A 25,458-nucleotide genomic window follows, 5' to 3' on the forward strand; every position below is an offset into this window, starting at 1 on the left:
AATTTGTATGGTCAGTCTTTTCTTTTTTTAGAATTAAAAAAAATTTAAAATATTGTTAAATTTATTTATTTAACCTTTGCAAATTTTTATATTGTGTTTTACAATGTGTGTAATATATCAGCATATATTGTAACATTTTACAATCATAGTAAATATATTAGAAATTGTACAAAAACTATTGTTAACATATTACAAGACGATATTCATATATCTTAAGTGCGCAGCCAAAAAAAGATTGAAAGCTCTGAGCTAAACAGTGTCTTTAACATCATCTCCATAAATAAGCAAACCTTTAAAGAATATCTTCACACACAGTACTTTGCTAGAAGCACTGAAACACCACAGTAGAAAGTCTGAGTTTCTTCTCTTAAGACACCATAGGGATAATTTATACCCTGCAAAGTGAAAGTGACCTTGAGAAGTTTTCTTTTTAAACCAACCAAAAGGAAAGACTTTAGACTCTTATCTACTGTCTGTTAGCATCTAACCCTGGTTGGAGTAACTAGGTCAGTGGCTCTTGGCCCTGGTGACAGATGAGAATCACCTGAGCCTAGGTTTCTCATCCTGAGATTCTGACTCAGTTGTTCTAGGGTGTGTAAAGCCCAGACCCTGGCAATTCCCTTGGCTTCCCTGGTGATTCCAATGAGCAGATGGGTCAGATAACAACCACAGGCTTGGGAGTTGATCTGAGAATGAGCTTGCACATTCACCCTGTGGTTAAGTTCAGGAGAGGGTCTAAGCATTTGATGTCTGGAGGGCTCCAAAGACTCTAGCTTCCAGTGCTTCCAATCCTGATATGCAGTGCTCAAGGTGAATGGAATTTTTCATACTTCCTTGAATGTAATCCTTTTTGTTTGTTTGTTTTGCATTCTTCGCACACACTGTTCCTTCTGCCAGGGAACTCTTACTGCTTTCTGTACTTTGTTTTTTTAATCCTTCAAGACAGTGTAAGGGCCATCTCCTCTGTGAGGGTGTCCCTCATGCAAGGGTAATGATTTACCACTCTTCTTCAGATATCACTAATGGGCATACATTTCTTTCTGTCTCTTGGAGGGAGGCAGGTCCATTTCCCTCCATCAGAGAGTAAATTCCTTGGAGGCTAAAATCTTGTCTTATTTACACATTGTGATCTTACCAGCACATACATTATTACATGCCTGGCGTATAATAAGGTTCATAAAAGGGACCCCTAATTTTGAAATTGGCTAATTGGTTAATATATAAGACCTCAATTTTTTTCTCTAAAAGAAAGAGCCATCTGCAATTATCACATTATCTGTAAAATATAGCTAACCTTATCTACACAGCAGCATATTTTAACAGGCAGAGCTAGAATAAGTTATTACGAATACGTCTTAAAAGGAAATGTAATATTTTTCAAACTTTGGTTTTATAGTTTCAGCTATTGTGTATAAAGATTAATATCTTAGTACCTATATATTAACTTCTGGTCTTAAAATGAAAAATGCAGACAGAAGAATAAAACTGTACCTACAGTTTGTTTTGCTTTAAATATAATTGGTGTTATTTTTTAACAGTAGTTTGAAAACTAGCTATGATGGTATTGCACTAGGTACCTCCTACATTTACCTTATTGTATCTTCTCAATAATATTAAAAAAAGGCATGCATGCATTTTCTTACCTTACAAATAAAGAACATTAGGCTTGGAAATGGTCAAATGTAACAGCCAAATCACACAGCTCACAGGTGGCACAGCTGTGATTGAACCCAGGTCTGTTTTACTCTGACACCTTTGTTATTTTTAGTGCGCTATACACAAGAACATCAGATTACATGGTCTGAGTACATTATCAGATTTATTTTCATAGTCCACCCTTCAAGAGAATGGGTTTGATAACTTAGATAATAATTCTGTGTTTTCCTGTGTGAATCTAAGCAAGTTATCCAACCTCTTACAGCCTCGGTTTTCACACAACAAAGGGGGAAATAATCATAGGATCTCTGTGAAGGCCAAATGAGGCAATGGCATTGCTGTAGGGAACTAAGTTTTAAGGGACTGGTGTCAAATTTGGAATTTTTGCTTTTAAAACAGACAGAAGTACACCTACAGGGACAAGGCCCCGGTCTAGTTCAAGCATTCTTCTGGTCCCAGTGGCCTACTTATATCATCCTATTTGACACTGGCTATTTCTGCAGTTTGGCTACTGGGTATAGAGAAAAGCTAAAGGAGGAAATACAGATTATATTTACTGAACCTCTGCAGTGTGCAACATGAGAGCACATCTCCTGACTAATGGGGAGAAAAGCACAGTAGTAAAAAAAATTGTGGTAGTAGTGTCGTCAGTGTTAGATTTGTGCTTTATGTAATATATATTTTTATAGTAGCGCATGACTCTACTGGGTGTGTCAGCTTCATATATAATTAATTACGTTTAATGTGTGTATGTGTTTAAAATAGTTTGAGCTTTTTAAAACTCCTGTGTGGCAATCTTTATGTTTTAAAGTGAATGTTTATATAATTCACATATAATAGCTAATGTAGTTGAGTTCAAATCTACCATGTTGCTCTTTGTTGTCTGCTTGTCATTTTCTCCTTTATTCTACCTTTCCTGCCATTCTTTATATTAGGTACTTTTTAAAAATTTCATTTATTTCCTTTTCCATTTTCTACTAGCTGTTTTGTTATACCGATTGTTACTATCTCCCACTGGTTATCTTAGAAACTGAAAATGCAGCTTTAACATATGAGACAACAATATATATTTTTATTTTCAGAGGCAACAAATCAGTATTTTTAAAGCATATAAAACAATGGAAAATATAATGATAATGGAATAACCTCATTTACTGTGCTTACATTTTATACAATTATTGTTATATATTCCACATATTTTTATAAAACACAAGACATAGTGTTTAATATTGTTTCACACAGTGAATAGAACTTTATATTTAGTCATATTTTACCATTTCCAATATTATTCACTCCTTCTTAGATTTATCTGCTTCCATTTGAGATATAGCATTTCCCATAGTGAAGGTATACTTGAAAACAAATGTCTTAGCCTTTGTTTTTCTGAGACTATGTTTATTTCATCTTCACTTTGAAGGGTATTTTTGCTTTATATAGAATTCTTTGTTAACCATTCTATTTTCTTTCATTACTTAACATATCTTTGCCTTCTGCTGAGACAGAGTTTCTGTTGAGAAGTTGGTTTTCTTATTATTGATCATGAAAGATAATATTTCTTTATCTCTGGCTAATTTTAAATTTACTCTTCATACTTCTTCTTTGAGGTTTGGTTATGTTTGTCCTAGGCGTAGTTTTCTCTGTGTTTCTTCGTATGGTTTATTTATTTACTTTCTTGAACATGTGGCTTAATATCCTTTTTATATTTGGAAAATTATTTTTCATTTTCCTTTTAAAAAATTGCTTCTGTTCCATTCTCCCACTCTCTACTTCTTCTAGGACCTCAATCACATGCTTGTTAGTTTTTTATCATATGCTACATTTCTCCTATACTCACTCTCTTTTCCTTTTTTTTTTTCTCTGTTTTCAGAAAGGATATTTTCCCTTGAACAGTCTTCAGGTTTTCTAATCCTATTTTTTTTGTTTGCTAATACCAGCCTGGTGTTAACTTATTAAACCATTTTGTCAACTATTTTCTCTGTTTAAAAAATTAGGGGCGTCCCTGGTGGCGCAGTGGTTGAGAGTCCTCCTGCCAATGCAGGGGACACGGGTTCATGCCCCGGTCCGGGAAGATCCCACATGCCGCAGAGCGGCTGGGACCATGAGCCATGAGCCTGCGTTACTTCAACATCTGCATTATTTCCAAGTATGGTTCTGTTGCCAGTTTCACCTCCTGAATACCACTTGACTGTTTTATCTCCTAACATGTCAAGTTATTTTTATGATGTACTGAACATTGTGGGTAATGTCCTGAGAATTGGGATTATGCTGTCTTCTTCTGAAGGGTACTGATAGTTGTTCTGATAAGCAGTCGAAACCTCATGGAGCACCTTGATCCTGTTGAAACTTGATTTTAGGCCCATTAGGGCAAATTTACTTCTGCTTGATCTTTCAGAGTCTCAACTGAATACTCAGAATCTTCACTGTTATCTCTATTCTGGCTGCGTTCATACACCAGTATACTTCAGCACTGTGATAACTCTGACATTTTCATTTGGCTCTAAGTCTGCCAGCATTTGTTCTATCCTAGGTATCCCAAAGTTTTCCAATGAATATCTATAGTCATGGACCCAGGGAAATTTTTATATAGATTTTGGAGAATGCTTGTATGTAGTTTTCACCTGTCTCATATCTTTTCTTCAAAACTTAGTTGCCCTGACTACCTTGGTGTCCAATCTGTGTTTCATCTATGTAGTAATATAGCTACTTTCTTTTTGTACTCCATTTTCCTATGCACCTTTGGAAAACATACCCAGGAAAAAAAGCTAAGATAAATGTGGAGATCACTTCTTATGCTTTCCTTATCTCAAGTATCAGCATTGAATTGGCTATTGTCCTAGAGAAAAGTTGGTTTCTCAATTAAATTAACCTTTAGTAGGGAAGAGGTAACTCACACATCTGCTACTGTTATCTCCTTTTTTTTTTCACAGATGCCTTATGTGAATCTTTATGGTATAAAATCTCATCTCTTGCACACATGCCTGAATTTAAGCCATGTTCTCTTACTTTCAGGTAGCTGAATATGGCAGTTCATTTTTTACTTCCATATGTTGGTCCCTCTGCTTAGAAAGTTTCCAGTTCAATTTAGTCTCTCCCTCCCTGCCCATTTTACCTTCAAACTCAATCTACCTAAAGAACACATACTCAGTTCTCAAGACATTGTTCAAATATCACCTTTTCTTTTAACTCTTCTTTTCCATGTTCAAGTAGAATTAAGAGCTTCTTGCTTTATTTTTCAGAAATGACTGAACATGATACTATATTAGCATTTTTATGTTTAATATCACATACTGGACTATATGCTTTTGAAACAGAACATACTTTTCTCTATTATTTATATTTCTCTCTCTTCCACTGTAACAGGTACATGGAGGTGAGGGTGATTAACACTTGTTAGGTAAAGAATAAATGACCATGTGAATAAACTGTGTAATAATACATTTGATTCCTTAAGCAATACTGGTATGATATATTTAGTGCATTAGGTAAAATATCTCTGATTATTCTAACCACATCCCAATTAAGATTAGACAAACAACAACTGAGGAAGAGGAATTTTCCATAATAGGTAGTCATGAATCTAGTACCAGGAGCCTGTTTTTCTAAGACTCTAGAATCCATATTCTTTCCACTAATCAAAACTATGTAATTCTTCATTTGAATCAAGGTTTCAGAAAAAATTATTATAAATTATGCAGATGACATATTATGGCAATAAGAAATAAGAGAAAAGCTTTTAATTTTGTGTTATTATCCAGATTAATAGAATAGAATCATTAAAATGAACTAAGTGTAATCTCTTAATACACATATACAGATATACACACATATATATAAATTTTAGAAAATATATACCACTAATTTCTTAAAATATAACTCATAACTTCAAGAAAGAAACATAACACTCTGAAAAAGTAAATAATATATTCAGAATTTCCCAGCATTAAGAAGCATGTATGTAAAATGTGTATAATTTGAAGTAGTAAGCATGTGACTAATTTAACTTTTACCACTAAAAATTTATAAAACTGTAAACTATACAAGCAAATGATGTCTTATAAATCTTTATAAATATGTACACTTAATTTTAATCAAAATTTTCTCTAAAAGTTAAGTCTGAATGGTTTATATATACAAATATAAAGTAATTATTCTATTTGAATAGCAATTTATACCATCTAAGTAAAATCATTCTTTTGTTAATCACTAATTCAGAAACAGAAAAGGCACTTGTGACAATGTATTTAATTATGACTGTACAGTGAGACAGATTTAGACAGAATTATACATCTCTATTGTTCTACTATGAAAGTGGAATTAGGCTGCTCGCTGATGTTGGATTTGACGATTGACTTAGGTCTTCTGTTTCAAACAGATTTTATCAATCACACAGTTAATAAATTAAACAGTTTCTGATTTCAGCACCCTGAGATGTTTCTCCTGCCATTATATAATACTACTGATTAAACCAAAAATGCAGAAATGTATTTTACAAGTGATTATCTAAACTCAAACTACCAAACACACTGAGACTGGACCTACTATTACATTTATTTTTCAAGTAATTGACACAGTTTCAAATTTCTTCGTGCAGAAGTGTCATTGTCCTTCTCTTTCTCTCTTTTATTTCTTTCTATTTTTCCCCTTCTTCACTCAGATTGATTTCTAGTTTGGGACACATTATTGGCAAATAGCAACTAACCATGAAATCATTGTATCTATGTTGGCAGTTTAATTTTGATGTTCAAATAAAAGAGCTTTTCCCAATTCCTTAGGTATACAGATTTTTGTACTAAGGTACAAAGTGTCACAAAATTAGATTACATAATCAACTACTTGGAAGCTAGGAAACTAAAAAACTAGAAAAAATAAAATTTAGTATCTTACTTTTCAATATCTTACTGAAAGGTCACAGTCTATGTAGAATTCTGTAGAAACAGCTTCTAGGATACAGATAAAGAACTAAAATACAATGAAAATTAGCAGACATGAAAAGATGAGGTTGTATTAGTTCTGCTTAGTTCCTGAAATAGCAAAATACCAAAGGGAAATATCTGCACATCTGCCTAGCTGTGGGTTCTCTTGCCCCCAAGCAAACAGGGAAGCCTTTTTTTCTATATTGTATTAACTTATTTCTTTCTAAAATTGTATCTGACTGACCATTAAATCAGATCAATTTATGTATGGCTATTCCTTTCCATTGTTTTAAAATAAGTAGGCATTGAACACTGTGAGCTATCAAAAAGAAAAAATGTTTTTACTTTGAGTTTCCTTGTAGCAGAAATGAATAATGAACATCAGGATGCTAAGAGCCTGTCAGCAATTGCATTATACACCTAACTTTGTAAAGACTATTGAAATTCAATTGAAAAATAGTTGAAATTTAACTTTATAATGCTGTAAATTGAAAGTGAATTAGAGAACCTAGGAAATGTTTCTCTTATTCTAGTAGATCAAGTAAATTTTCAAAGTGGAATTTAAACACGAGTTTAGCTTTGAGTATGAACTTCTACTTTTATTGAAATCCCAAACTTTCCCAAGATTTTTTAAACAATGGTATTGAATGATCTGGTAACCATTTAAGTACTAAAGGAAGAGAAAGGTGATTTTTTATTTCATTGTTAAAATACATTTTATAAAATGGTTTCACAAAGGGTTTTGAGTTCACAGAGACTTATTTTTTGGAATATGTAATTGCTGTCTACCCAAGGAATTTAGGAGGAAAACATTACCAAAGCTCTCTTTATTAATTTATTAAAGTGAATAATATATTCTACGTGGATAATAAAACGGTCCCCCAAAACAAGGATTGATGGATTTTCAGGGGTTGAACATGTTAAATGTTGACTATGTTTATAATTATATAAACATAGGAAGAAGCTTATTTGCTTCCCTTATTCAAATTCTATATTTAAATGAGGGTTCTTAATACCTTCATTAAGAAATCTGTGTGTATGTTCTATTTACACTCCTGTTTTGCTTGTCTGTTTTTAGATTTTTTTAAGTATGATTATGGTATAGATTTTTAAAAAGAGTCTTCTGTCAGCCTCTCATTTTGACCCTGAAGGTACCAGTGTGGGTGCTTTAGTAGCTATCTCTTTTTTTTCTTTGATATTTTTTTCAATTGTCTCTCTCCTCACCTCTCCTCCCCTTCCACCTCTTCCCCGCTCCTCATCCCTTCCGTCTCCTTTCATGTATGTACTTGTGCAACCTGCTTTTATATTTAGCTATGATGGCTTGACCTGAATGTGTGTCATTACAATTCCATTGAATGGGTATAGAAAACGTCAACTATTCCTCACTGATGGACATTTAATTTCTTTCTCATGTTCTCCCACTACAGTTTAACAAGGTATATGCATAGTGTTATCATGTATGTTAGAATTCTAAAATCAGGTTTAATGTGTAAAGGTAATGCACATGGTTTGATGTGTAAAGGTAATTTACACTATCAGATATTTTCTTAAAAGTTTGTCACAATTTATATTCCCACCATGCACAACTGAATTGCTTTCCAACACCACTGCTGCTACTAGAAATTATCATTTGTGTGTATGTGTGTATGCATATGTGTGTGTGCATATCTGATCAGCAATTCTGATCTGCCTCCTAAAATTAGGATGCAAGCTTCATGCATGCTTAAGCAAATTTAAATCAGAAAGGTCAGAAGTTCGGACCTTAAAACTGGACACACCTCACTTGCCTTAACCCTAAGCAAAATTTAGAATTTTGATACTATATTCAAAGGGCTGTTTTTATTTAGCTATGGCTAATAGAAAGGAACAAATTGAAGCCTTAATTACCCATCTCATTTTAACAGAAAAAAGTAGATTTCATTTTTTAAGAACTGTAGATTTATTTCTTTACTTATTTCCTTGATCTGCTTATAATTAGTAAACCAATTTTCCTATGACATGTGTTATCAAGATATTAAGCTAATTTAGTTAAAAATAGATTTTTTTTCAGATTTTTGAGTTACAGAACCTTAGGGAATATAGATATTTATTCTTTATCACATTACATCATCTGGCCCTCTGTATCTGTGTGTTCCCAATCTGCAGATACAGATACAGAGCACCAACTTTACCAAGTCATTTTATATAAGAGATTTGAACATCCACAGATTTTGGTGTTGGGGAAGGTGTCCTGGAACCAATATTGCAGGTACCAAGTGACAACTGTATACTGAAAATGTGTTGTTATCTGTCAGGTTACCACTGTGAGTACTTGGCACCTAATCCCACTGGGGAAGTCCAGGAGACAGAATGAAACATGTACATAGGAATTGTCCTGCTGAAAGGGAGTGAGCTACAGTATGCCTACCCTGTCTTCCTTCAGTCTTTCATTGAGGTCTGCTCCTGAGGAATGAGTGTCAATTCCACAGTATTTTCAGGCTGTTGAATGTGTAGCCAAGCGTTCTCAGAGAAAGCATTCAGGCTAGCAGTAAAAAATTAGATAGGTATGCAGTGATTAGACCTGGTGGCAATGTTGATTAGACCTGGTGACTGAGAATTAGTAAATTAGACCTGGTGTCTAATTAGTAGATTAGACCTGGTGACTGAGAATTAGTAAATACCTTATATGCCTTATTTAGAAACAAGTATGAAAAAGAGTGAGAAATATGACCCACGAATCAGAAACCAGTAATGTTTCTATGCTTCCAGTGGCCTGGGGTGAGTTTCAGATTCTGTATTCTTCTACTTTTTTCAAATCTAATTTTCAATACTAAATGATAACTCCTTATTTTTCACTTAAAAAACGGGTATCACCTGCCAAATGAATATACTCAGTAAGCATTATTAGACTTTTCCACTCTATTAAATTAGTATTTCATTTCTTTATTCAAAAAAAATTTAATGAACTCATATCTTGTGCTTGGAACTGAGCTAAAATCTGAAGATACAAAAATGAATAAGACATCCCTTGTCCTCAAGAAGATCACATTCTACTAAACAAATCAGGGAGAAAACAAAGCTAACACCATGGGCTTTGTGCAAGACCAATGATAAGCAGAGATAATTATCATTTGACACAAAGGTACTGCCACTGCATTCATTAACCAAACAACAAATTAATCATTTAATAGAGAGAATCAAATCAGGTAATTCATCTGACTAAAATAATTTGTTGCCTATTCCTGGCATATAGAGTAAAATTAAATTCTCCACCTAAGCCTGCAGGAAACTGAGTAATCTGCCTCCTTCTGTTTCTAATTTTTTCTAGTATTCTTAACTTACACTAGTTTCTTCTCAGTTCCTAGAGCCTACCAAACTCTTTTTCCATTGCATGACTTTCCATTTGTTTTTTTCATATGGTTAGAGCTTTTTTTCCTTGATCTAGCTATGCCTGGTTTATCTACATAATTTAGTCCTCATATTAAATGTCACTATCAAAGAAATAATTTTCTAACCACTCAACTCAATAATACCTATAAATGTACTGGAGTTGTCTGTTTATTACTAAGGTACATTGACACTTTCCAGGGGGACAATAGAAATTGAAGTCAGTTATCAACCAGTAAAAATGATTTTTGAAAGAGCACGGAACATTTTCTGTATTATTTCTCCTAGTAGCCCTTATCTTTTGTAGTAGGAGGACACCACTGATGACATATTCAGAATTTAATAGTTATAATTTCAGACTTTTAAAGATTGATTTGTCAGCTGAGACAAGCCTGTTATGCTAAAGTCAGAGCCATGGTAGAGAAAACCTGGGACTCTTAAATATCAGGTGGAAACATCTCGATGGATCCCAATATGATTGTGGCTCCAGTGATTCCTCTGAACTCAAGAGGAAGTTCAACTCTTGCTAATAAGAAGTAGCACTTACCCCATGTGGAAATACACTGTAAAGAGAGACCTCTTGTGCACAAAGCAAAGCTGCTCTCACCTTCCCTCCTAGCTTCCAGGCCAATAACTAATATTAAAACAAAGATATGCAAGCTGGACATATTCTGGGCCTAATAATGTAAAGAAGAGATTACACATCAAAGTGGCTAGCAAGTACCAGCAAGGATGTGGGTAGCACCAGTGGGTTTGAGAATGCTTGATCAATGGATTTAGTACATAAAACTAAATGAGCAAGAGTTAATTGATTTGGGAACACTCTTTTGCAATAGATGGTTTACCTCCCTAGCAGGAACCCCAGCAAATAAGGTAAACTCACGTCTAGAGAGGCTCTAAGAAGTCTGGAGAAAGTAATGGCCTATACTGAAAGAAGTTGAAATGCTTAAGTTCTCATCTCAGATGGAGGAGAAAATGGCCCAGGGATACAGGCATGCAGGAGTGGATATATTATATAGGGTCAGAAGAAACACCAGAAGATTTTGTTCCACAGGAAGGCTCAGAGGATATATCATTAAATAAGGCCATGAGGATTATGCTGGTGGGAGGACACCAGCTTCACTAAGAAGTTCGGTTTTGGATCTCTTCTGCTGCCCAGGGTTGAAGTTGGGAGATACAGTTTCTTGGTTCATTAATAGCCGTGGGGATTTTTGAGTTCTGAAGCAATTGAGGCTACATTGTAGGCTACCGAAGTCAGAGGGCTTCAGTTACTTTAACCACATTGGAGGGACAGCCAAATGGTTTCAGAAGTCCAGCTCCAGATCATAACTTTCTGTGTGATCAATCAGCCTGACTACAGACAATTACAAAGGCTTTACCTTGAAAGCCTCACAGGGGAAGATGCCCTTCCCATAGCAGACTTGGTGCGCAGCTAATGCACTGCAGTCTCTAAGGAGAAATACAGTCAGAATCATGGGCCCTTCCACAGAGCGGTAGAGATTAGCACCAACATTAGTCTGAAGAATGCAAGGCTGATGATCTCCATCATATGTGTATTTAACCTACCAGCCTGGTTACAATGGCAACCAGATGAATCCTGGAGAATTATTGTAGACTAGAACAAGCTAAAACAGTTAGTAGTCATGATTACAGCTCCATGCTGAATGTGGCATCATTGCTAATGTAAATTAAAAGGGCTTCAGGTATGTGATATATGGCTATTGATTTGGCAAATATTTTCATTTCTATTCCAACCTGCAGAAAGGATCAAATATAGTTTGCATTCATAGAGTAGTCAACAATGTTCCTTTACTGTTTTGCCCTATAGCTATGTAACTGTCCTGCTTTCAATTCAAAGTGATCTGGGTGTCTGGACATCCCAAAGAATATCACATTGCTCAGTTACATCAATAATATTAGGATTATAAGGCAGGATGAGCAAGAGGTGTCTAAGCTGCTAGAAGCATTGATGAAAAATGTGTGCTTCAGAGATGAGAGATAAATCTGACAAAGTTTCACAAGCCTACCACTTCTATAAAGTTCTGGAGGACATGCTAAGATATTCCCTTCAAAGTAAAAGACAAATAGTTCCTTGCATCTTGCATCCTCTAATACAAAGAAGGAAGCACAGCAGTTACTGGGCCTCTTGGTTTCTAAAGCCATCATTTCATACCTAGTAATACTGCTCTGACCCACAGTCTATGTGGCATGAAAAGATCTGATTAAGACCAAAAGACAGTAGGTTCAGGCTATGACCCAAGCAGCCCTGCTGTTTGGAACATGCAACCTGGCAGAGCCTATTGGGGTTGTCAGTAAGAGGAAATATTTCAATGTGGAGTTTATGAAAAAACTCTGTGGCAGAATCACAACAAATGTTCTTGAAAATCTGGAGCAAGGCCTTGGTACCTCCATCAGAGAATTATGTTTTTTGAGAAAGTTCCTGGATGCTACTGTAGGTAGCATGGACTCCTACTTATCAAAACTGAGCTAGCTATTGCCACAGATATGTGACAGATTTACCAGCCAAACAGACTAATGCCAGGCTCCTAGTTGGCACCATTCCTGAAAGAAACCAATTTGGCCACATGGTTGCAAGTCAAATACATCAAGTTCCTTCTATCCTGTATGAGCCAGAGGTTCATTCTGACAAGAATAGATAAATATTCCAGGTGTGGATTTACCTTTCTGACATGAAGAGCCTCAGACAGCACCACCATCCAGGAGCATATAGGATATCTGACCCACAGACATGGGATTCCACACAATATAGCACTTAAACAGCAGACATATTTCACAGAAGAGGAAATGCCACACTATCCAGGAGTAGGTGGCTCCAGAATGGTCTGCTGAAGGAGCTGATGAGGCACAAGCGTAGAGGCAGTACTCTGTGAGGGTGGGGTGTAATATACTCACAGAATCAGAAACATTTGAATGGAGCAGTGTTCCCAATTGGAAGAATAAATGAAGCTGAGAACAAACGGATGGAAACAAGAGTAACCCCACTTATCATTACTCTCAAAGACCCATTGGAACCTTTTTGCTTCCTGTTGCCACAGTTGTGTATTTTGTAGGGTCAGAGTTCTGGGTCACAAAGGGGGTGTACTCTTACCAGGGGACACAGCAAGAGCCCTATTGAACAAAAAATTATAGTTGTCTGCTATATAAATGATACAACAATGGATCCTGTATATTGGCCCCTAAATTATTTATTTATTCACAGGCAGTTGAGACATATCAGCTCAAAAACCACCTGCACCAAATAGATATTTTTTAAATCTAATTTTTAAAAATGGCCCAATTTGTTAGTTATGTTAGAGTATGCTTGCTTTGCCTGTTCCACTAAATTACACCCAGCATCTGCTGGTCATTGAGAAGAAAGAGTCTGGGATTATAAGACTAAACTACTACTGCCCTTTGGAGCTCTCTGACCCAGAGACTCCTTGCTCTGCTGCTGTGACATCACCTAGACATGTAAGCCCTCTCCGATTCTCTTCTTCTTTTGTATGGTCTCATGCTGTGAGAGACGTTCCCTCTCATGCAGCCATCTGTCCAAACACTGCCCAGTAAAACTTGTTATACATTCCTACCTCTTGTGGTTATATCTATTTCACCGGTCAGCGCCCAAATCCCTTGAACTCCCTATACTCTCTACAGTGCCCTTTGGACTCCTGTGTCAAATGACCAGCTGGTGAGAAAAGGAATCCTGTTGTGGCAAAGTTCACTGACTCTCATCAGCAGGACAAGCAAAGCTGCTGTTTTACAATGAGGACAAGGAGGAAAATATGCAGAACTCAGAATCAACCAGGGCTTTCTTGATACTCATTTGTCAAATTTTGATTGTGAACGGAAAGTGTGACAACACTAGCCTGAGAAGGTTATGGTTACTACAGACTCAGATTCCTTAGACATGAGGGTTTGGGTCACATCCCCAGAAAAGCTGCCAAGATCTGTTAAGGTGATAGTTGAGTGTGATGTGAATTTAGAATGGGTAGTAGGTGTGAGAAGATTGAGTACCAGTTAAAGCCCAAAGGCCTTGCAAGATAAGGTCTGCTGTTCTTTTCACTAACCTACCTCTTCTGAGTTTGCCCTTGGGAAGAGAGATCCGTGGGAACCTTGGAGGAGCTGCACCCTAAACATGTATATCGAATACGGTCTACAGAGCAAAAGGGGTTATTCTGGCAGCATGGAGAGATACAGCTCAGATCCCACATAAGAGAATTTATAGTAAGGAAGCCAGTGATCTTCCAGCTGCCTCAAAATCCACTGTAGCCTAAGAGCTAGGTCTACTTTCTCCCCAGGTAATTCCCTGGCACCTGAATCTGTTGGGAGTACTAATTTCTTCCCAAAACAGGACTCCTCTGAAGGGTCATCTTTGCTCTTGAAGTTTCCATCAGGTTGGCTCAGATTTTCTCAGAACTTCACTGCAGCCCATTCTCCCTCTCCTATCACATGTTTTTCAGCTGCATCACAGCCTGTGGGATTTTCCAATCTACTCTTACTCCCCCTCCTCTAAAGGAGTAAACCAGGTGTTACTCTCAATAAATCTTTGCACTTCCTGTAGAACCCCAAATCACATACCTTCACACACACACACACACACAAACACACACACCCCACACACACACCATAAAGTAAGCAGTAATAAGAGGAATAAAATAATATTCAAATTGTTGTAGCATAGACTAGGTAAGAGACTATTATCATCACTTATCAGAATGCAATACAGAAAGTTTTAATTTAAATTAATTAATGTTAGACAAAACCCCAAATTCATTTCCTCCATCTCACCAGCCACATTTCAATAGTTACAAGTTATTGACTACTGTATTACAGCAGAAAGTTCTACAGGACTGTGCTGCTTTAGAAGTGTTGAAATGACCAATCAATGTTGGAAAACATTTCAAAAAACATAATCAAAATACTAAAAATTATAAAAATTCTTATATAGTAAACAGTTACATTAACTAAATCAAAGAAAATCCCAATGAATTCAAATTGTTCAATTAAAAAATTTTTAATGAAGAGAAAAATGTCCTATATTTTTCACTTTTTAATAGATTTAATATTACCAATATTTGATAACATTGCTCGGTTGGCATATGCAGTACCTCACTGTCTTTTCCTCTACTCTCTCAATTGTATACTCTGTCTCTCTCATAGATATCCCTTTCTCCTTTTTCTCCCTAAATACCTGCTACTTTTTTTTTCAATAGCCTTTTATAGTCCCATCAGCAATGCAATTTTGAGTAAGTTGACAAAGCCCTCTAAGCCCCAGTTCCTGTATCAATAAAGTGTAGTTAATATTAACCCTTGTGATATTTTGAGGATTAAAGTTAAATTAGTATTATTTTTCACTGGATAGATTCTTTATGAAGAACTGGAGTCTAGACCCCCACAGAATATTTCAGTGCAGATCATAGGGAAGGTTAATTTTTTTTTTTTTTTTTTTTTGGCGGTACGCGGGCCTCTCACTGTTGTGGCCTCTCCGGTTGCGGAGCACAGGCTCCGGATGCGCAGGCTCAGCGGCCATGGCTCACGGGCCCAGCCGCTCCGCGGCATGTGGGATCTTCCCGGACCGGGGCTCATGAACCCGCGTCCCCGGCATCGACAGGTGGACTCTCAAGCACTGCGCCACCAGGGAAGCCCGGAAAGGTTAAATTTTTGAGGCTCCTATAATTGTTGTTTGGACTTGCCCTAAAGGAAAACTTAACCTTTCTAGCCTTACTTATTAGGAGATAGGAATGCTGAGAGAAAGGAAAATTATGACATCAATTTTTAAACCTGTTCTTTCTGTCCTTCGATACTTCTGTAACTTCCCATCATGTTCTGTTCTCCCAGCAGGCCTCATTGTGTGCAGAAACTGGTGGGGGTTGTGCTGTATCCCCCACTCCTGCTTCCAGTGAGTGTTGTGAGAGTGTCACTGCTCCTGAGTCTTTTTGACCCAAAAGCTTATGGCAGGTAGACACATAGAGTTGGATCACTTTTTTCTTAACGGTGAAATAAATGGTTTTTCAACTTAAAAAAAAAAACAAAACAAACCAACAGGGAAATAGGCAGGAGAGAGGAAAGAAGAGGTGGTCTGAACTTAACAAGGTAAATTAAAGTCCATGGTTCCTGGGGGACTGAACGCACAGAGCTGAGAACGTCCCGGAGATGGGGTACTACAAAGGGTGTATTCTCATGCACAACCGCAGCTCGCAGATGGGAATTTCAGTCCCCACACATCCCACCTCAAGCTGCAAAAGGCTGAATACCGCGCCCCAGGTACATGCGCTTCGAGGCAAAGGCAGCACGTGCAGATGGAAATAGCCTATAAATTGCTTGAGAGATAGGAAACTAGGACTCATATATAATAAGGTCAGGGCTGGAAAGTTGGATGGAGTGCCATAGTAGTAAACATCGGGCAGTCGTAACTTGCGGTTGTGCATCATTAAGAAACTTTTTGTTAAAACATAATTAAAATATAGTTTAATAGACTATATTAAATCTTTGTTTTTATTCTTTAACGTTTCTGGCTATTGTTCATTAGCAATGTAAGGTATAAATAAAGGCTTTATTTACCATAGGTCTAAATATGCTACTATGGAAACAAATTCGGAAACCATAATGGTTAACATTAGACAAGTCCAGTTAGCTTACTGTACTTGAGGAATTTACCTAAAGTAGTGGATCCCCGTTGACATTAATGAAATCCACTAAGATATCTGCTTGGATATTCAATGGCCATTGCAGAGACTTTGGCCCAAGAATTTTTATCATCAGTCATTTGTATTGCTTTCTCATGGGCAAAAATGACACCAATAACTATAGTAATTTTATAATCCACAGAGAAGATATTGTATTAATTTTTAGATACTCTTTGGGCTCCTGCAAGCTCCATGATTATTCTCATATTCAATAATATAAGAATTAAAGATTTTACAGTGTAAATTTTAATCATAAAGTGAAACTTGGTATGCTAAGAAAAATTTCCATTTTCTAACTGAGACATAATAATTTATTAAAATTAATTTTATTAAAAGTAAAACTCCCACCTGATTTTTATAAACTGGTATTTCTCATATGTATCTGTTAATAAATAAAATTATAATCCATAAATATAACTTTTCCTGAGCAAAAACAAAACTCTTCTAGATAATTTCCTATTTCTGATTATCTATACCAGTATGGCTCTCGGTTCCCACAAGAACAAAATCCTCCTTTCAGATTGCACTCTCAATGTGCTAAACATTTTTTCCCCATGTGATTTGTTAACGGGATGTTAACAGTGAATACTAACAAAGGTTTGCATATTCTGTTAGAATAAAGAATATCAGCAGGCTAGAATGAAATATGAATATTAATACTATAATTGACTACTAAAATAGGCTGTAATTTACAGAAATAAATGTGCTTCTAAATAACTTTATGCAGACATTTTGAAATGCTAAATTAAAATATGAAATAAACTTAGTTTTCAGAAGAAACCTCTCACTGATACAACAAAATTTACTGAAAAATGTCAGCATTGTATCTTATGTTTGGCTGAGAGTATCTACTTCAGAGGCATGAGAAACTTGTTTATATAATATGTATTTTAGCTAAATGTATTTTTCCATTACAAATCTTACATAGAGTCATCGGTATTAAACATAGAAATTAAGGTTACCTAATGGGAATAGTATCAATATTTTTCTTCTTATGTTATAGACCCATCAAACTGTACAAACTATTACCAGTAGTTGTGGATGACTGTATATATTATTCACAGAGAAATATGCAATAATAATCTTCTCACTGAGGAATATACATTAATCATTAGCTTCTATAACCAGAATCCTTTTAATGAAGTTTAAGCTTTGCTGAAGACAGGATCTGCACTACTAAATTATAAGTAAAATATCATTTTTAAGAACTAAAATATTAATAAATGTTTCCAATGAAAAACTATTCTTGTATTTATCTCTTCACCATACACTTATTAAGTCCACACTAGGTGCCAAGAACTTTGTTTGGTACCAGTTACAAGGTAGTAAACAAAACACATATGGTCCCTTTCCCACAGATGTTCCTGCTGGTGAGGAAGTCATAGTCTAAAACAGGGATTCAGCAAACTGTGGCCCTTGGACCAAATCTGGCCCAGCACCTGGTTTTGCAATCAAAGTTTATTGTAACACAGACGATCTATAATTCATTTATATTTTATCAAAGGTGCTTTCACTTGAAAAAGCAGAGTTAAATAGTTGAGACATAGAACCTATTGTTCACAAGCCTATAATATATACTGTCTGACTCTTTAGTAAAAAAGTTTGCCAATTCTTGCTCTAGAATATAAAATATACCTGAAAAACAATTCTCAGTCTGTATTTTATTAAATTAGAAAAAGAAAACCTTTCCCAACAGAATATTAAAGGAGAAGAAAAAAGTCAAAAACTTGACACCACCCAACTTCGAAACTTACATAAATCTACAGTAATCAGGAAAGTGTGGTATTAGCAAAAGAATAGGAAAATAGATCAATGGATCACAATAGAGAGCCCAGAAATAGACCCACATAAATATAGTTAACTGATCTTTGAAAAAGAAGAAAATGCAATACAATGATAAAAAGATAGTCTTTTCAATAAATGGTGCTGGGACAACTGGACATCCATATGCACAAAAGTGAATCTAGACACAGACTTTACATCCTCCACAAAAATTAACTCAAAGTGGGTCACAGACCTAAATGTGAAATAGAAAATGATAATACTATTAAAAGATAATATAGGCTAAAATCTAGGTAACTTGCAAATAATGATGACTTTTTAGGTACACATTAAAGGCATAGTCCATGAAAAAAGAAATTAATAAGCTGGACTTCATTAAAATTCAAAATTTTTACTCTGTAAAAGACATTGTCAAAAGAATAAGACAAAAAGCTGCAGACTAGAAAAAAATATTTGCAAAAGACATATCTAATAAAGGACTGTTAACCAAAACATACGAAGAACTCTTAAAACTAAACAATAAGAAAATGAACAATCCAATCAAAATATGGGCAAAAGACTCAAACAGATACCTTTCCAAAGAGGTATACAGATGGCAAATAAGTGTATGAAAAGATACTCAAGATCGTAAGTCATTAAGGAATTGCATATTAAAACAATAATGAAATAACACTACATACCTATAAGGATGACAAAAATCCCAAACACTGGGCAGTACCAAATTTTGGCAAGGATATGGAGTAACAAAAACTCTCATTTATTGTTGGTGAGAATACAAAATGGTGTAGCCATTTAGGAAGACAGTTTGACATTTTCTTACTTAACTAAATGTATTCTTACCATATGATCCATCAACTGTACTTCTTGATATTTACCCATAAAAGTTGAAAATTTATGTCCATTCAAAAACCTCCACATGTACATTTATCGCAACTTTGTTCATAATTTCCAAAGCTTGGAAGCAAACGAGATGTCCTTAAATGATGAATGAATTACCTTTGGTACATGCTGATAATGGAATATTATTCTGTGCTAAAAATAAATATGATATCAAGGCATGAGAAGACATGGAACAATCTTAAATGCATATCACGAAGTGAAAGAAGTCAATCTGAAAAGGCTACGTATTGTACAATTCCAACTATATGACAGTCTGGATAAAGCAAAACAATGGGGATAGTAAAAAGATCAATGATTGCCAGGGTGTGTGGGGGAGGGAGGGATGAATAGGCAGAATACAGAGGATTATATGATACTACAATTGTGGATACATGTCATTATACATTTGTCAAAACCTACGGAATATACAATACCAAGAGTGAAATCTGATGTAAATCATGGGTTTTGAGTAATAAATTTTTTTTAATTGGAGAAAGAAAGTAGAATTGGTAAGAAGCCCCATGTAACAATAATTACATTATAGAAAAACAGAATTTCTTTGATTTCAGTTGAATTATTAATAGTATACTACAGGTACACTTGTAAAAATAAAAATAGTTTTTTCTGTGCATTCATTTGACAACTGACAGCTGTCATCTTAAGCAGGATCCATCTATCACAAAGTATATTAGACTTCTCAAAAGCCCCTAACAAAAACAAAAACAAAACACAGGAAAAAAAATCATGATGTCAAAGGACACTTTTCAATAGAAACTATTAATATGCTTATCTTCGTTTTGTTAATATGGCGTATTTTCTTTTTCTATGTATTTATCTTTTGGGGAGCTGATATTCATGTAGTTTCTAATAGTTCTCGCTTATTGGCAGTTCATACTCGACATCTATTTTGATTTGATCATGCCCAATATCTTACCAGTCACAAAATTTTTAGTTTCACCCTATTTCATGGTGATTCATTAGTTATTAGTTAATTATCATAAAAACTAACTTAATATTGGAAGTAAAAATATCTTCTCCAATTGAAGAAATAACTATAATTGGGTGAAAAGCAAACACCCCTCTGATAAATCTTCATGATTGTGAATTAGAAAGAGATTTCTCTGGACTAGTCAGTTATAATTTCATTAAATCTAGAAAATTATCTCATACAATCATCATAACAGTTTCACTATATCATTGTGATGTCATTATCCTACTTTTAGTGATCAAGAAACAAAATAGAGGGGCTAGATTACTTGGAAAAACTTATTTGCTGGTGCTTGATAGGTAGAACTAAAGACATTAGTCCAAGTCTCTGTAGCTCAGAAATCTATGTTCTTAACCATACTGTTAATATTCTTTTACATCAGTTGGAAATTATTTTAACTATCCAATTATTGGAGAGCTATTATTCTTGCTATAATTTTTTTTGTAATCCGTATAACAAATTTCTAAGAATACACTATTATCTTGTCCTCATTTGGTTATTACCTGAGAATTACAATATCTTTCTAATAGAGATCTCAAATAAACACATAATTTTCAGATGGATATAATAGTCTGTGATGTGAATATTTCAGAAGGACTATGATTAATTGCTTATTTCATTAAATTTGAATTTTTGTATTATATCTTAGGATAATAGGAACAAGAGGTAGTTTTATAGGACTATATCTAAAAATCTAACAATTCAAAAAAGCATAATCATATAAAATATGTTCATTGAAACAGTCTTCTTAGTTTAAATGTGACAGATTTCTTTTCTTGGAGTCTTTTGAACTAACATGTAAAGTTCCTAAATCTTCATATCAACTTTTGTCTAAAAGTAGCAGAATGAGGATAATAATAATGTGACCTCAGGAGGGTTGTCACCATCACTACATTCTACTATTTACACTTCTAACTGAAAATAGAATAAGTTCAATTTTCCAACTTTCAGAATAACAAAGTTATATTCTCTTTTAAAAAGATGACCAGTTTATGCAATGGAAAGTCATTTTATTGTTTTTCTAAAGGAACTCATTAGAGACCCTTGAATGATATTACTATATGGAAAATGACTAGTCGCACTGTTTATATGTCACCACTTTCAGCTTCACATTCCTAGTTCTGATGACATTAACAGTTACCTCTCCACTTCAGCAACCTGGGGATTGGGTTTACTATGTTCATCCAACAGAGAAAATCCTGAAACCAGTGTGTAATTGTTCACTGAAAAGGTGAACCCAAACAAATAAAATGAATAAAAATGACTATCAGAAAGATTTCTACCCTGGAAAATTACTTTGATACACAAACCAAAATAGAATCTATATCCATAATTTCTAAAGAAGTGGAGTATAAAAATATACTACTATATTAAAAGAAATCTCTTCATGTTCTTTATATTTTCATTGTACAACACCCATGAAAACTATATCCTTCCCCCTGTGTTTGGGTAAAAGTTTTATAATTAGTATTATTAGTTTCCCAAATGTTAAGACTCTATCTTTTTATTGCTATTGTTTCTAAAACATGATAGCAAGTGATCTCATTTGATTGACACAGGAAAGCTATCTAGAAGGATAATTCTACTAAAAGAAAAACACAAAGAGTAAATGATTATTTTCAAAATGGTTTAGAAATGAAAACCATCAAGATACTTAAGTTTTTAAAGTATTTTAAAGAAATACTGCTGCTTAATTTATAAAACACTAACAATTTTGTATTACATATATTTGGAGTCACTCAAAAACAAGGAAGTAGGTATGCTTAATTTAGCTGCAGGTTTCATTAAATGAGCTAAGAAGGATCCTTTAGTGCTTACTATGTCTTAAGTACTTGTATAAACACATTAGATTATCACATCAGCCATATTAGATATGGGCTATTATTGTCTTCCATTTCTAGTTGAAAAATTTTTACACAGAGGTTAGCATCTTTCCCAAGGTCATACAACTTACAAGTGGCAGAGCAGGGATTTGAACCCAGGCAGTCTATCCCTGTAATAAACTTATTTCACCACTATAAATTACTGCCTCTTTCCAAATACAGCAAAAACCATTGTCGAAGAGATATACCGTATATTTCCAAACCAAAAGCTTAAAATACACTTCTCAAAGCCAGCAGGGCAAAAAATATTATTTAGTATCTCATTACCAAACATTTATTAATTACTATGTGGTAGGAAAGATAATAAGTGCCAAGGACATAGCAGTGAACAAGGTGATGCTTCAGTCCTTAGAGATCCTAGGTTTATGAGATGCATTCTCCATCTTTATGTTTATCCACACCACTGTCCAGATTGAACTATTCCAGTTCTAATTTTATCTGCCATCACCAGGGCAAGAGAGAAAAAAAGCCTGACACAGTGGTATTTTAAAAAAATCACCATCTACAGTGACAGGGTCACAATCATGACAAAATTTACAAACTAATTAATAGGCATGGCTTGAATATAAAAGATAAATAACAATTCAAGGTTACATATAAATTCAAATATTGTTTGGCATTCTTTGTATAGATGGAAATAGTTTCTCATTTTGTTTAATTACATTTGACTCTATCAGAATTCTTTGCTGCAGGAAAAAATAACAAGAAGAAACTGAACATCAAGGATAGTAAAACTCTGCTTCACCTGAAGGTTTTTTCCCCCTGTGAGGAAATCTTTGAAAATTAAAGAAAAACTTCTTTTATTCATGATATTTTTGTTTAATTTTTAAGTTTCTAAGACCTGCTTCTTTCTTTATAGATACACACAATACAATGGGTACATTAGATGTTTTAAAACACTATATAGAATAAATATGCATAGAGTAGATCTAAAGAATTGATTAAATTGTTCTTTACAATGTATAACAAGTCAGTTATAATTATGGTTGGTCAAAAATGATCACCCTCACTCATCTTATTTTTAGCAAACTAGTTGGAGAAATTTGTACTGTTCTGTATTTTAAATAAGTTTATTATTTATTTTTTAGCTTGTTTAATTTACCTTTCAAATGTTAAGTTTTAGGCAACTATTCTATTTTGTGCTTTCTGTTCACAGTTGGGACAATCTAGAAGCACCATAGTACAGATGGATCACATTCCTCAATTCCCTGGGCCCTAGACACAACCATGTAACTAAACTCTGGCCAATGGAATGATAGCAAGTTGGTGTACACCACTCCCAGTCCTAGTCATTAAATCATCTCACACTGGGCCAAAGCAAACCCTAACAGCCTCACATTCAGAGGCTTTGGATTGTGGTAAATTTATGCATTGCTTGTGCAATATGACTCTATGTAATAATACTGATCATAATATACAAATAAAATGATGTAGAAAGATAATCACCAAACCCAACACAAGATGACTGAGATTATGATTGCTCTATATGTTCTTGTTGCATCTGTATTTTCTGATTTTCTTGTAAGGAGTTTGCCTTACTTTCTCAATAAGAGGAATTTATGAAGTTAGAAGTAAAGGAAAGAATAAAACAGTCTGTAAGTTTTTGTTCTCTGATTTGTTTGATGGGATCTTTAAGGTTTTGGGCAGTGATTTCATGATTTTTTTTTTTTTTTTTTGCGGTACGTGGGCCTCTCACTGTTGTGGCCTCTCCCATTGTGGAGCACAGGCTCTGGACGCGCAGGCTCAGCAGCCATGGCTCACGGGCCTAGCTGCTCCATGGCATGTGGGATCTTCCCGGACTGGGGCACGAACCCGTGTCCCCTGCATCGGCAGGCGGACTCTCAACCACTGCGCCACCAGGGAAGCCCTTCATGATTGTTTTTAACTCTGCAAATTAGTGAAAAGTACATCATCATAGTTATCAATTTTTATAATCTTTGCTTTTAGTATATATACACTGTTTTTTTAACCAATCTAATTTCCTCAACAATTTTCCTGTTGTAGGAGGTATAAATTGTTTCTAACTATTAACTATTATGAGTGGATTTTTTAGCAGAACTACTGAACTGAAAATAAATTAGACACAATGTTTAGAATTTCAAAAAGTCACAACCAAGAGTGAGAGGGTCAATGTCTGATGGATATAAATGCATTGAAATGCCTAAATTTTTAATGCCATATCATAACCCAATATATGAGTGATACAAACGAAATTGAGCTATTTGAGTAAATCTCTGCATAGGAATGGATCAAAATAAATATAAATCAGATTTTTTAAGTGAAAATTAATGTAGCTTTATATGGAGGATCTCTCAAGAGAGGAAAATGATAACACAAGATATACAGCAAAATCTCTTTAAAAGTCCCCCTGCTGGATGTTGTTCCACATCAAGTTAGCTCTTCCATTCATATCTCATTTATTTATGTTTCCCAAACTCCTCTCTCAGCCAGTTATTAGGTTGCTTCTTTCCCTTTGCTCTCACTATTTCCTGACTCTTGTCTCTTCCTGTCTTTTCTTCTCACCAAATACTAATCTATGCAAAGTTGCTACCTTTTATTTCTTAATTTCTTCAAATCTGTAGCTCCCTATCCAGGACAACAGCAGACTGTCATCTATAGTAGTACAAAAAAAAGAGGCGAGGAATGGGAGGAAGAATTTTGATAATGGTCATACACATAGACATTAATATTTTTACTGTCATCCCAGGTAAAATCTCCTAATTGGAGATATTTATTGTTGACCAAATTTATTTTGACCAAATCAAAAGCACAACCAATTTTCTGTAATTGTTTTTGCTCCACATGTTTTAGCCAAATCACTGTTATAAGAAGTGTCACATACCACAACATGTGGTAATCCTTGAGACTCCAATAGTTTAAAAAGTGGACAAAAGTAACACAATTTAACCACAGGTCGAAGAATTCTGTCTTAAGTTTATAAATACAGTTTATATAAATAAGTTTATAAATAATTTTGCTGTAAATACATAGGATAATCAAAGACCCAAAGTAAAATATTTACCTGAACAAAACTTATTTGTTCTTGCATATAACTACTGGTATTAAGGTTTTTTTCCCCTTGTCTAGAGCTTTACAAAGATGGTAATTATATAAAATGTTTCTATTTTTGCATCTGACTTCTGCTTAGCATAGCGTTTTATGTGAATCAGTAGTTTATTCCATTTTTTTGCTGAAGAATATCTCAGAATGTAAAAATTTTCTGCAACTCCATATTATAGTGTGCATGTTTGTGTATTGCATATTCTGTATGGAGGTAAATGGTGTGGATTGTGTTAGACATGGGT

The sequence above is a fragment of the Pseudorca crassidens genome, chromosome 3 (genome assembly GCF_039906515.1).
Source record: "Pseudorca crassidens isolate mPseCra1 chromosome 3, mPseCra1.hap1, whole genome shotgun sequence".
Taxonomy (NCBI): Eukaryota; Metazoa; Chordata; class Mammalia; order Artiodactyla; family Delphinidae; genus Pseudorca; species Pseudorca crassidens.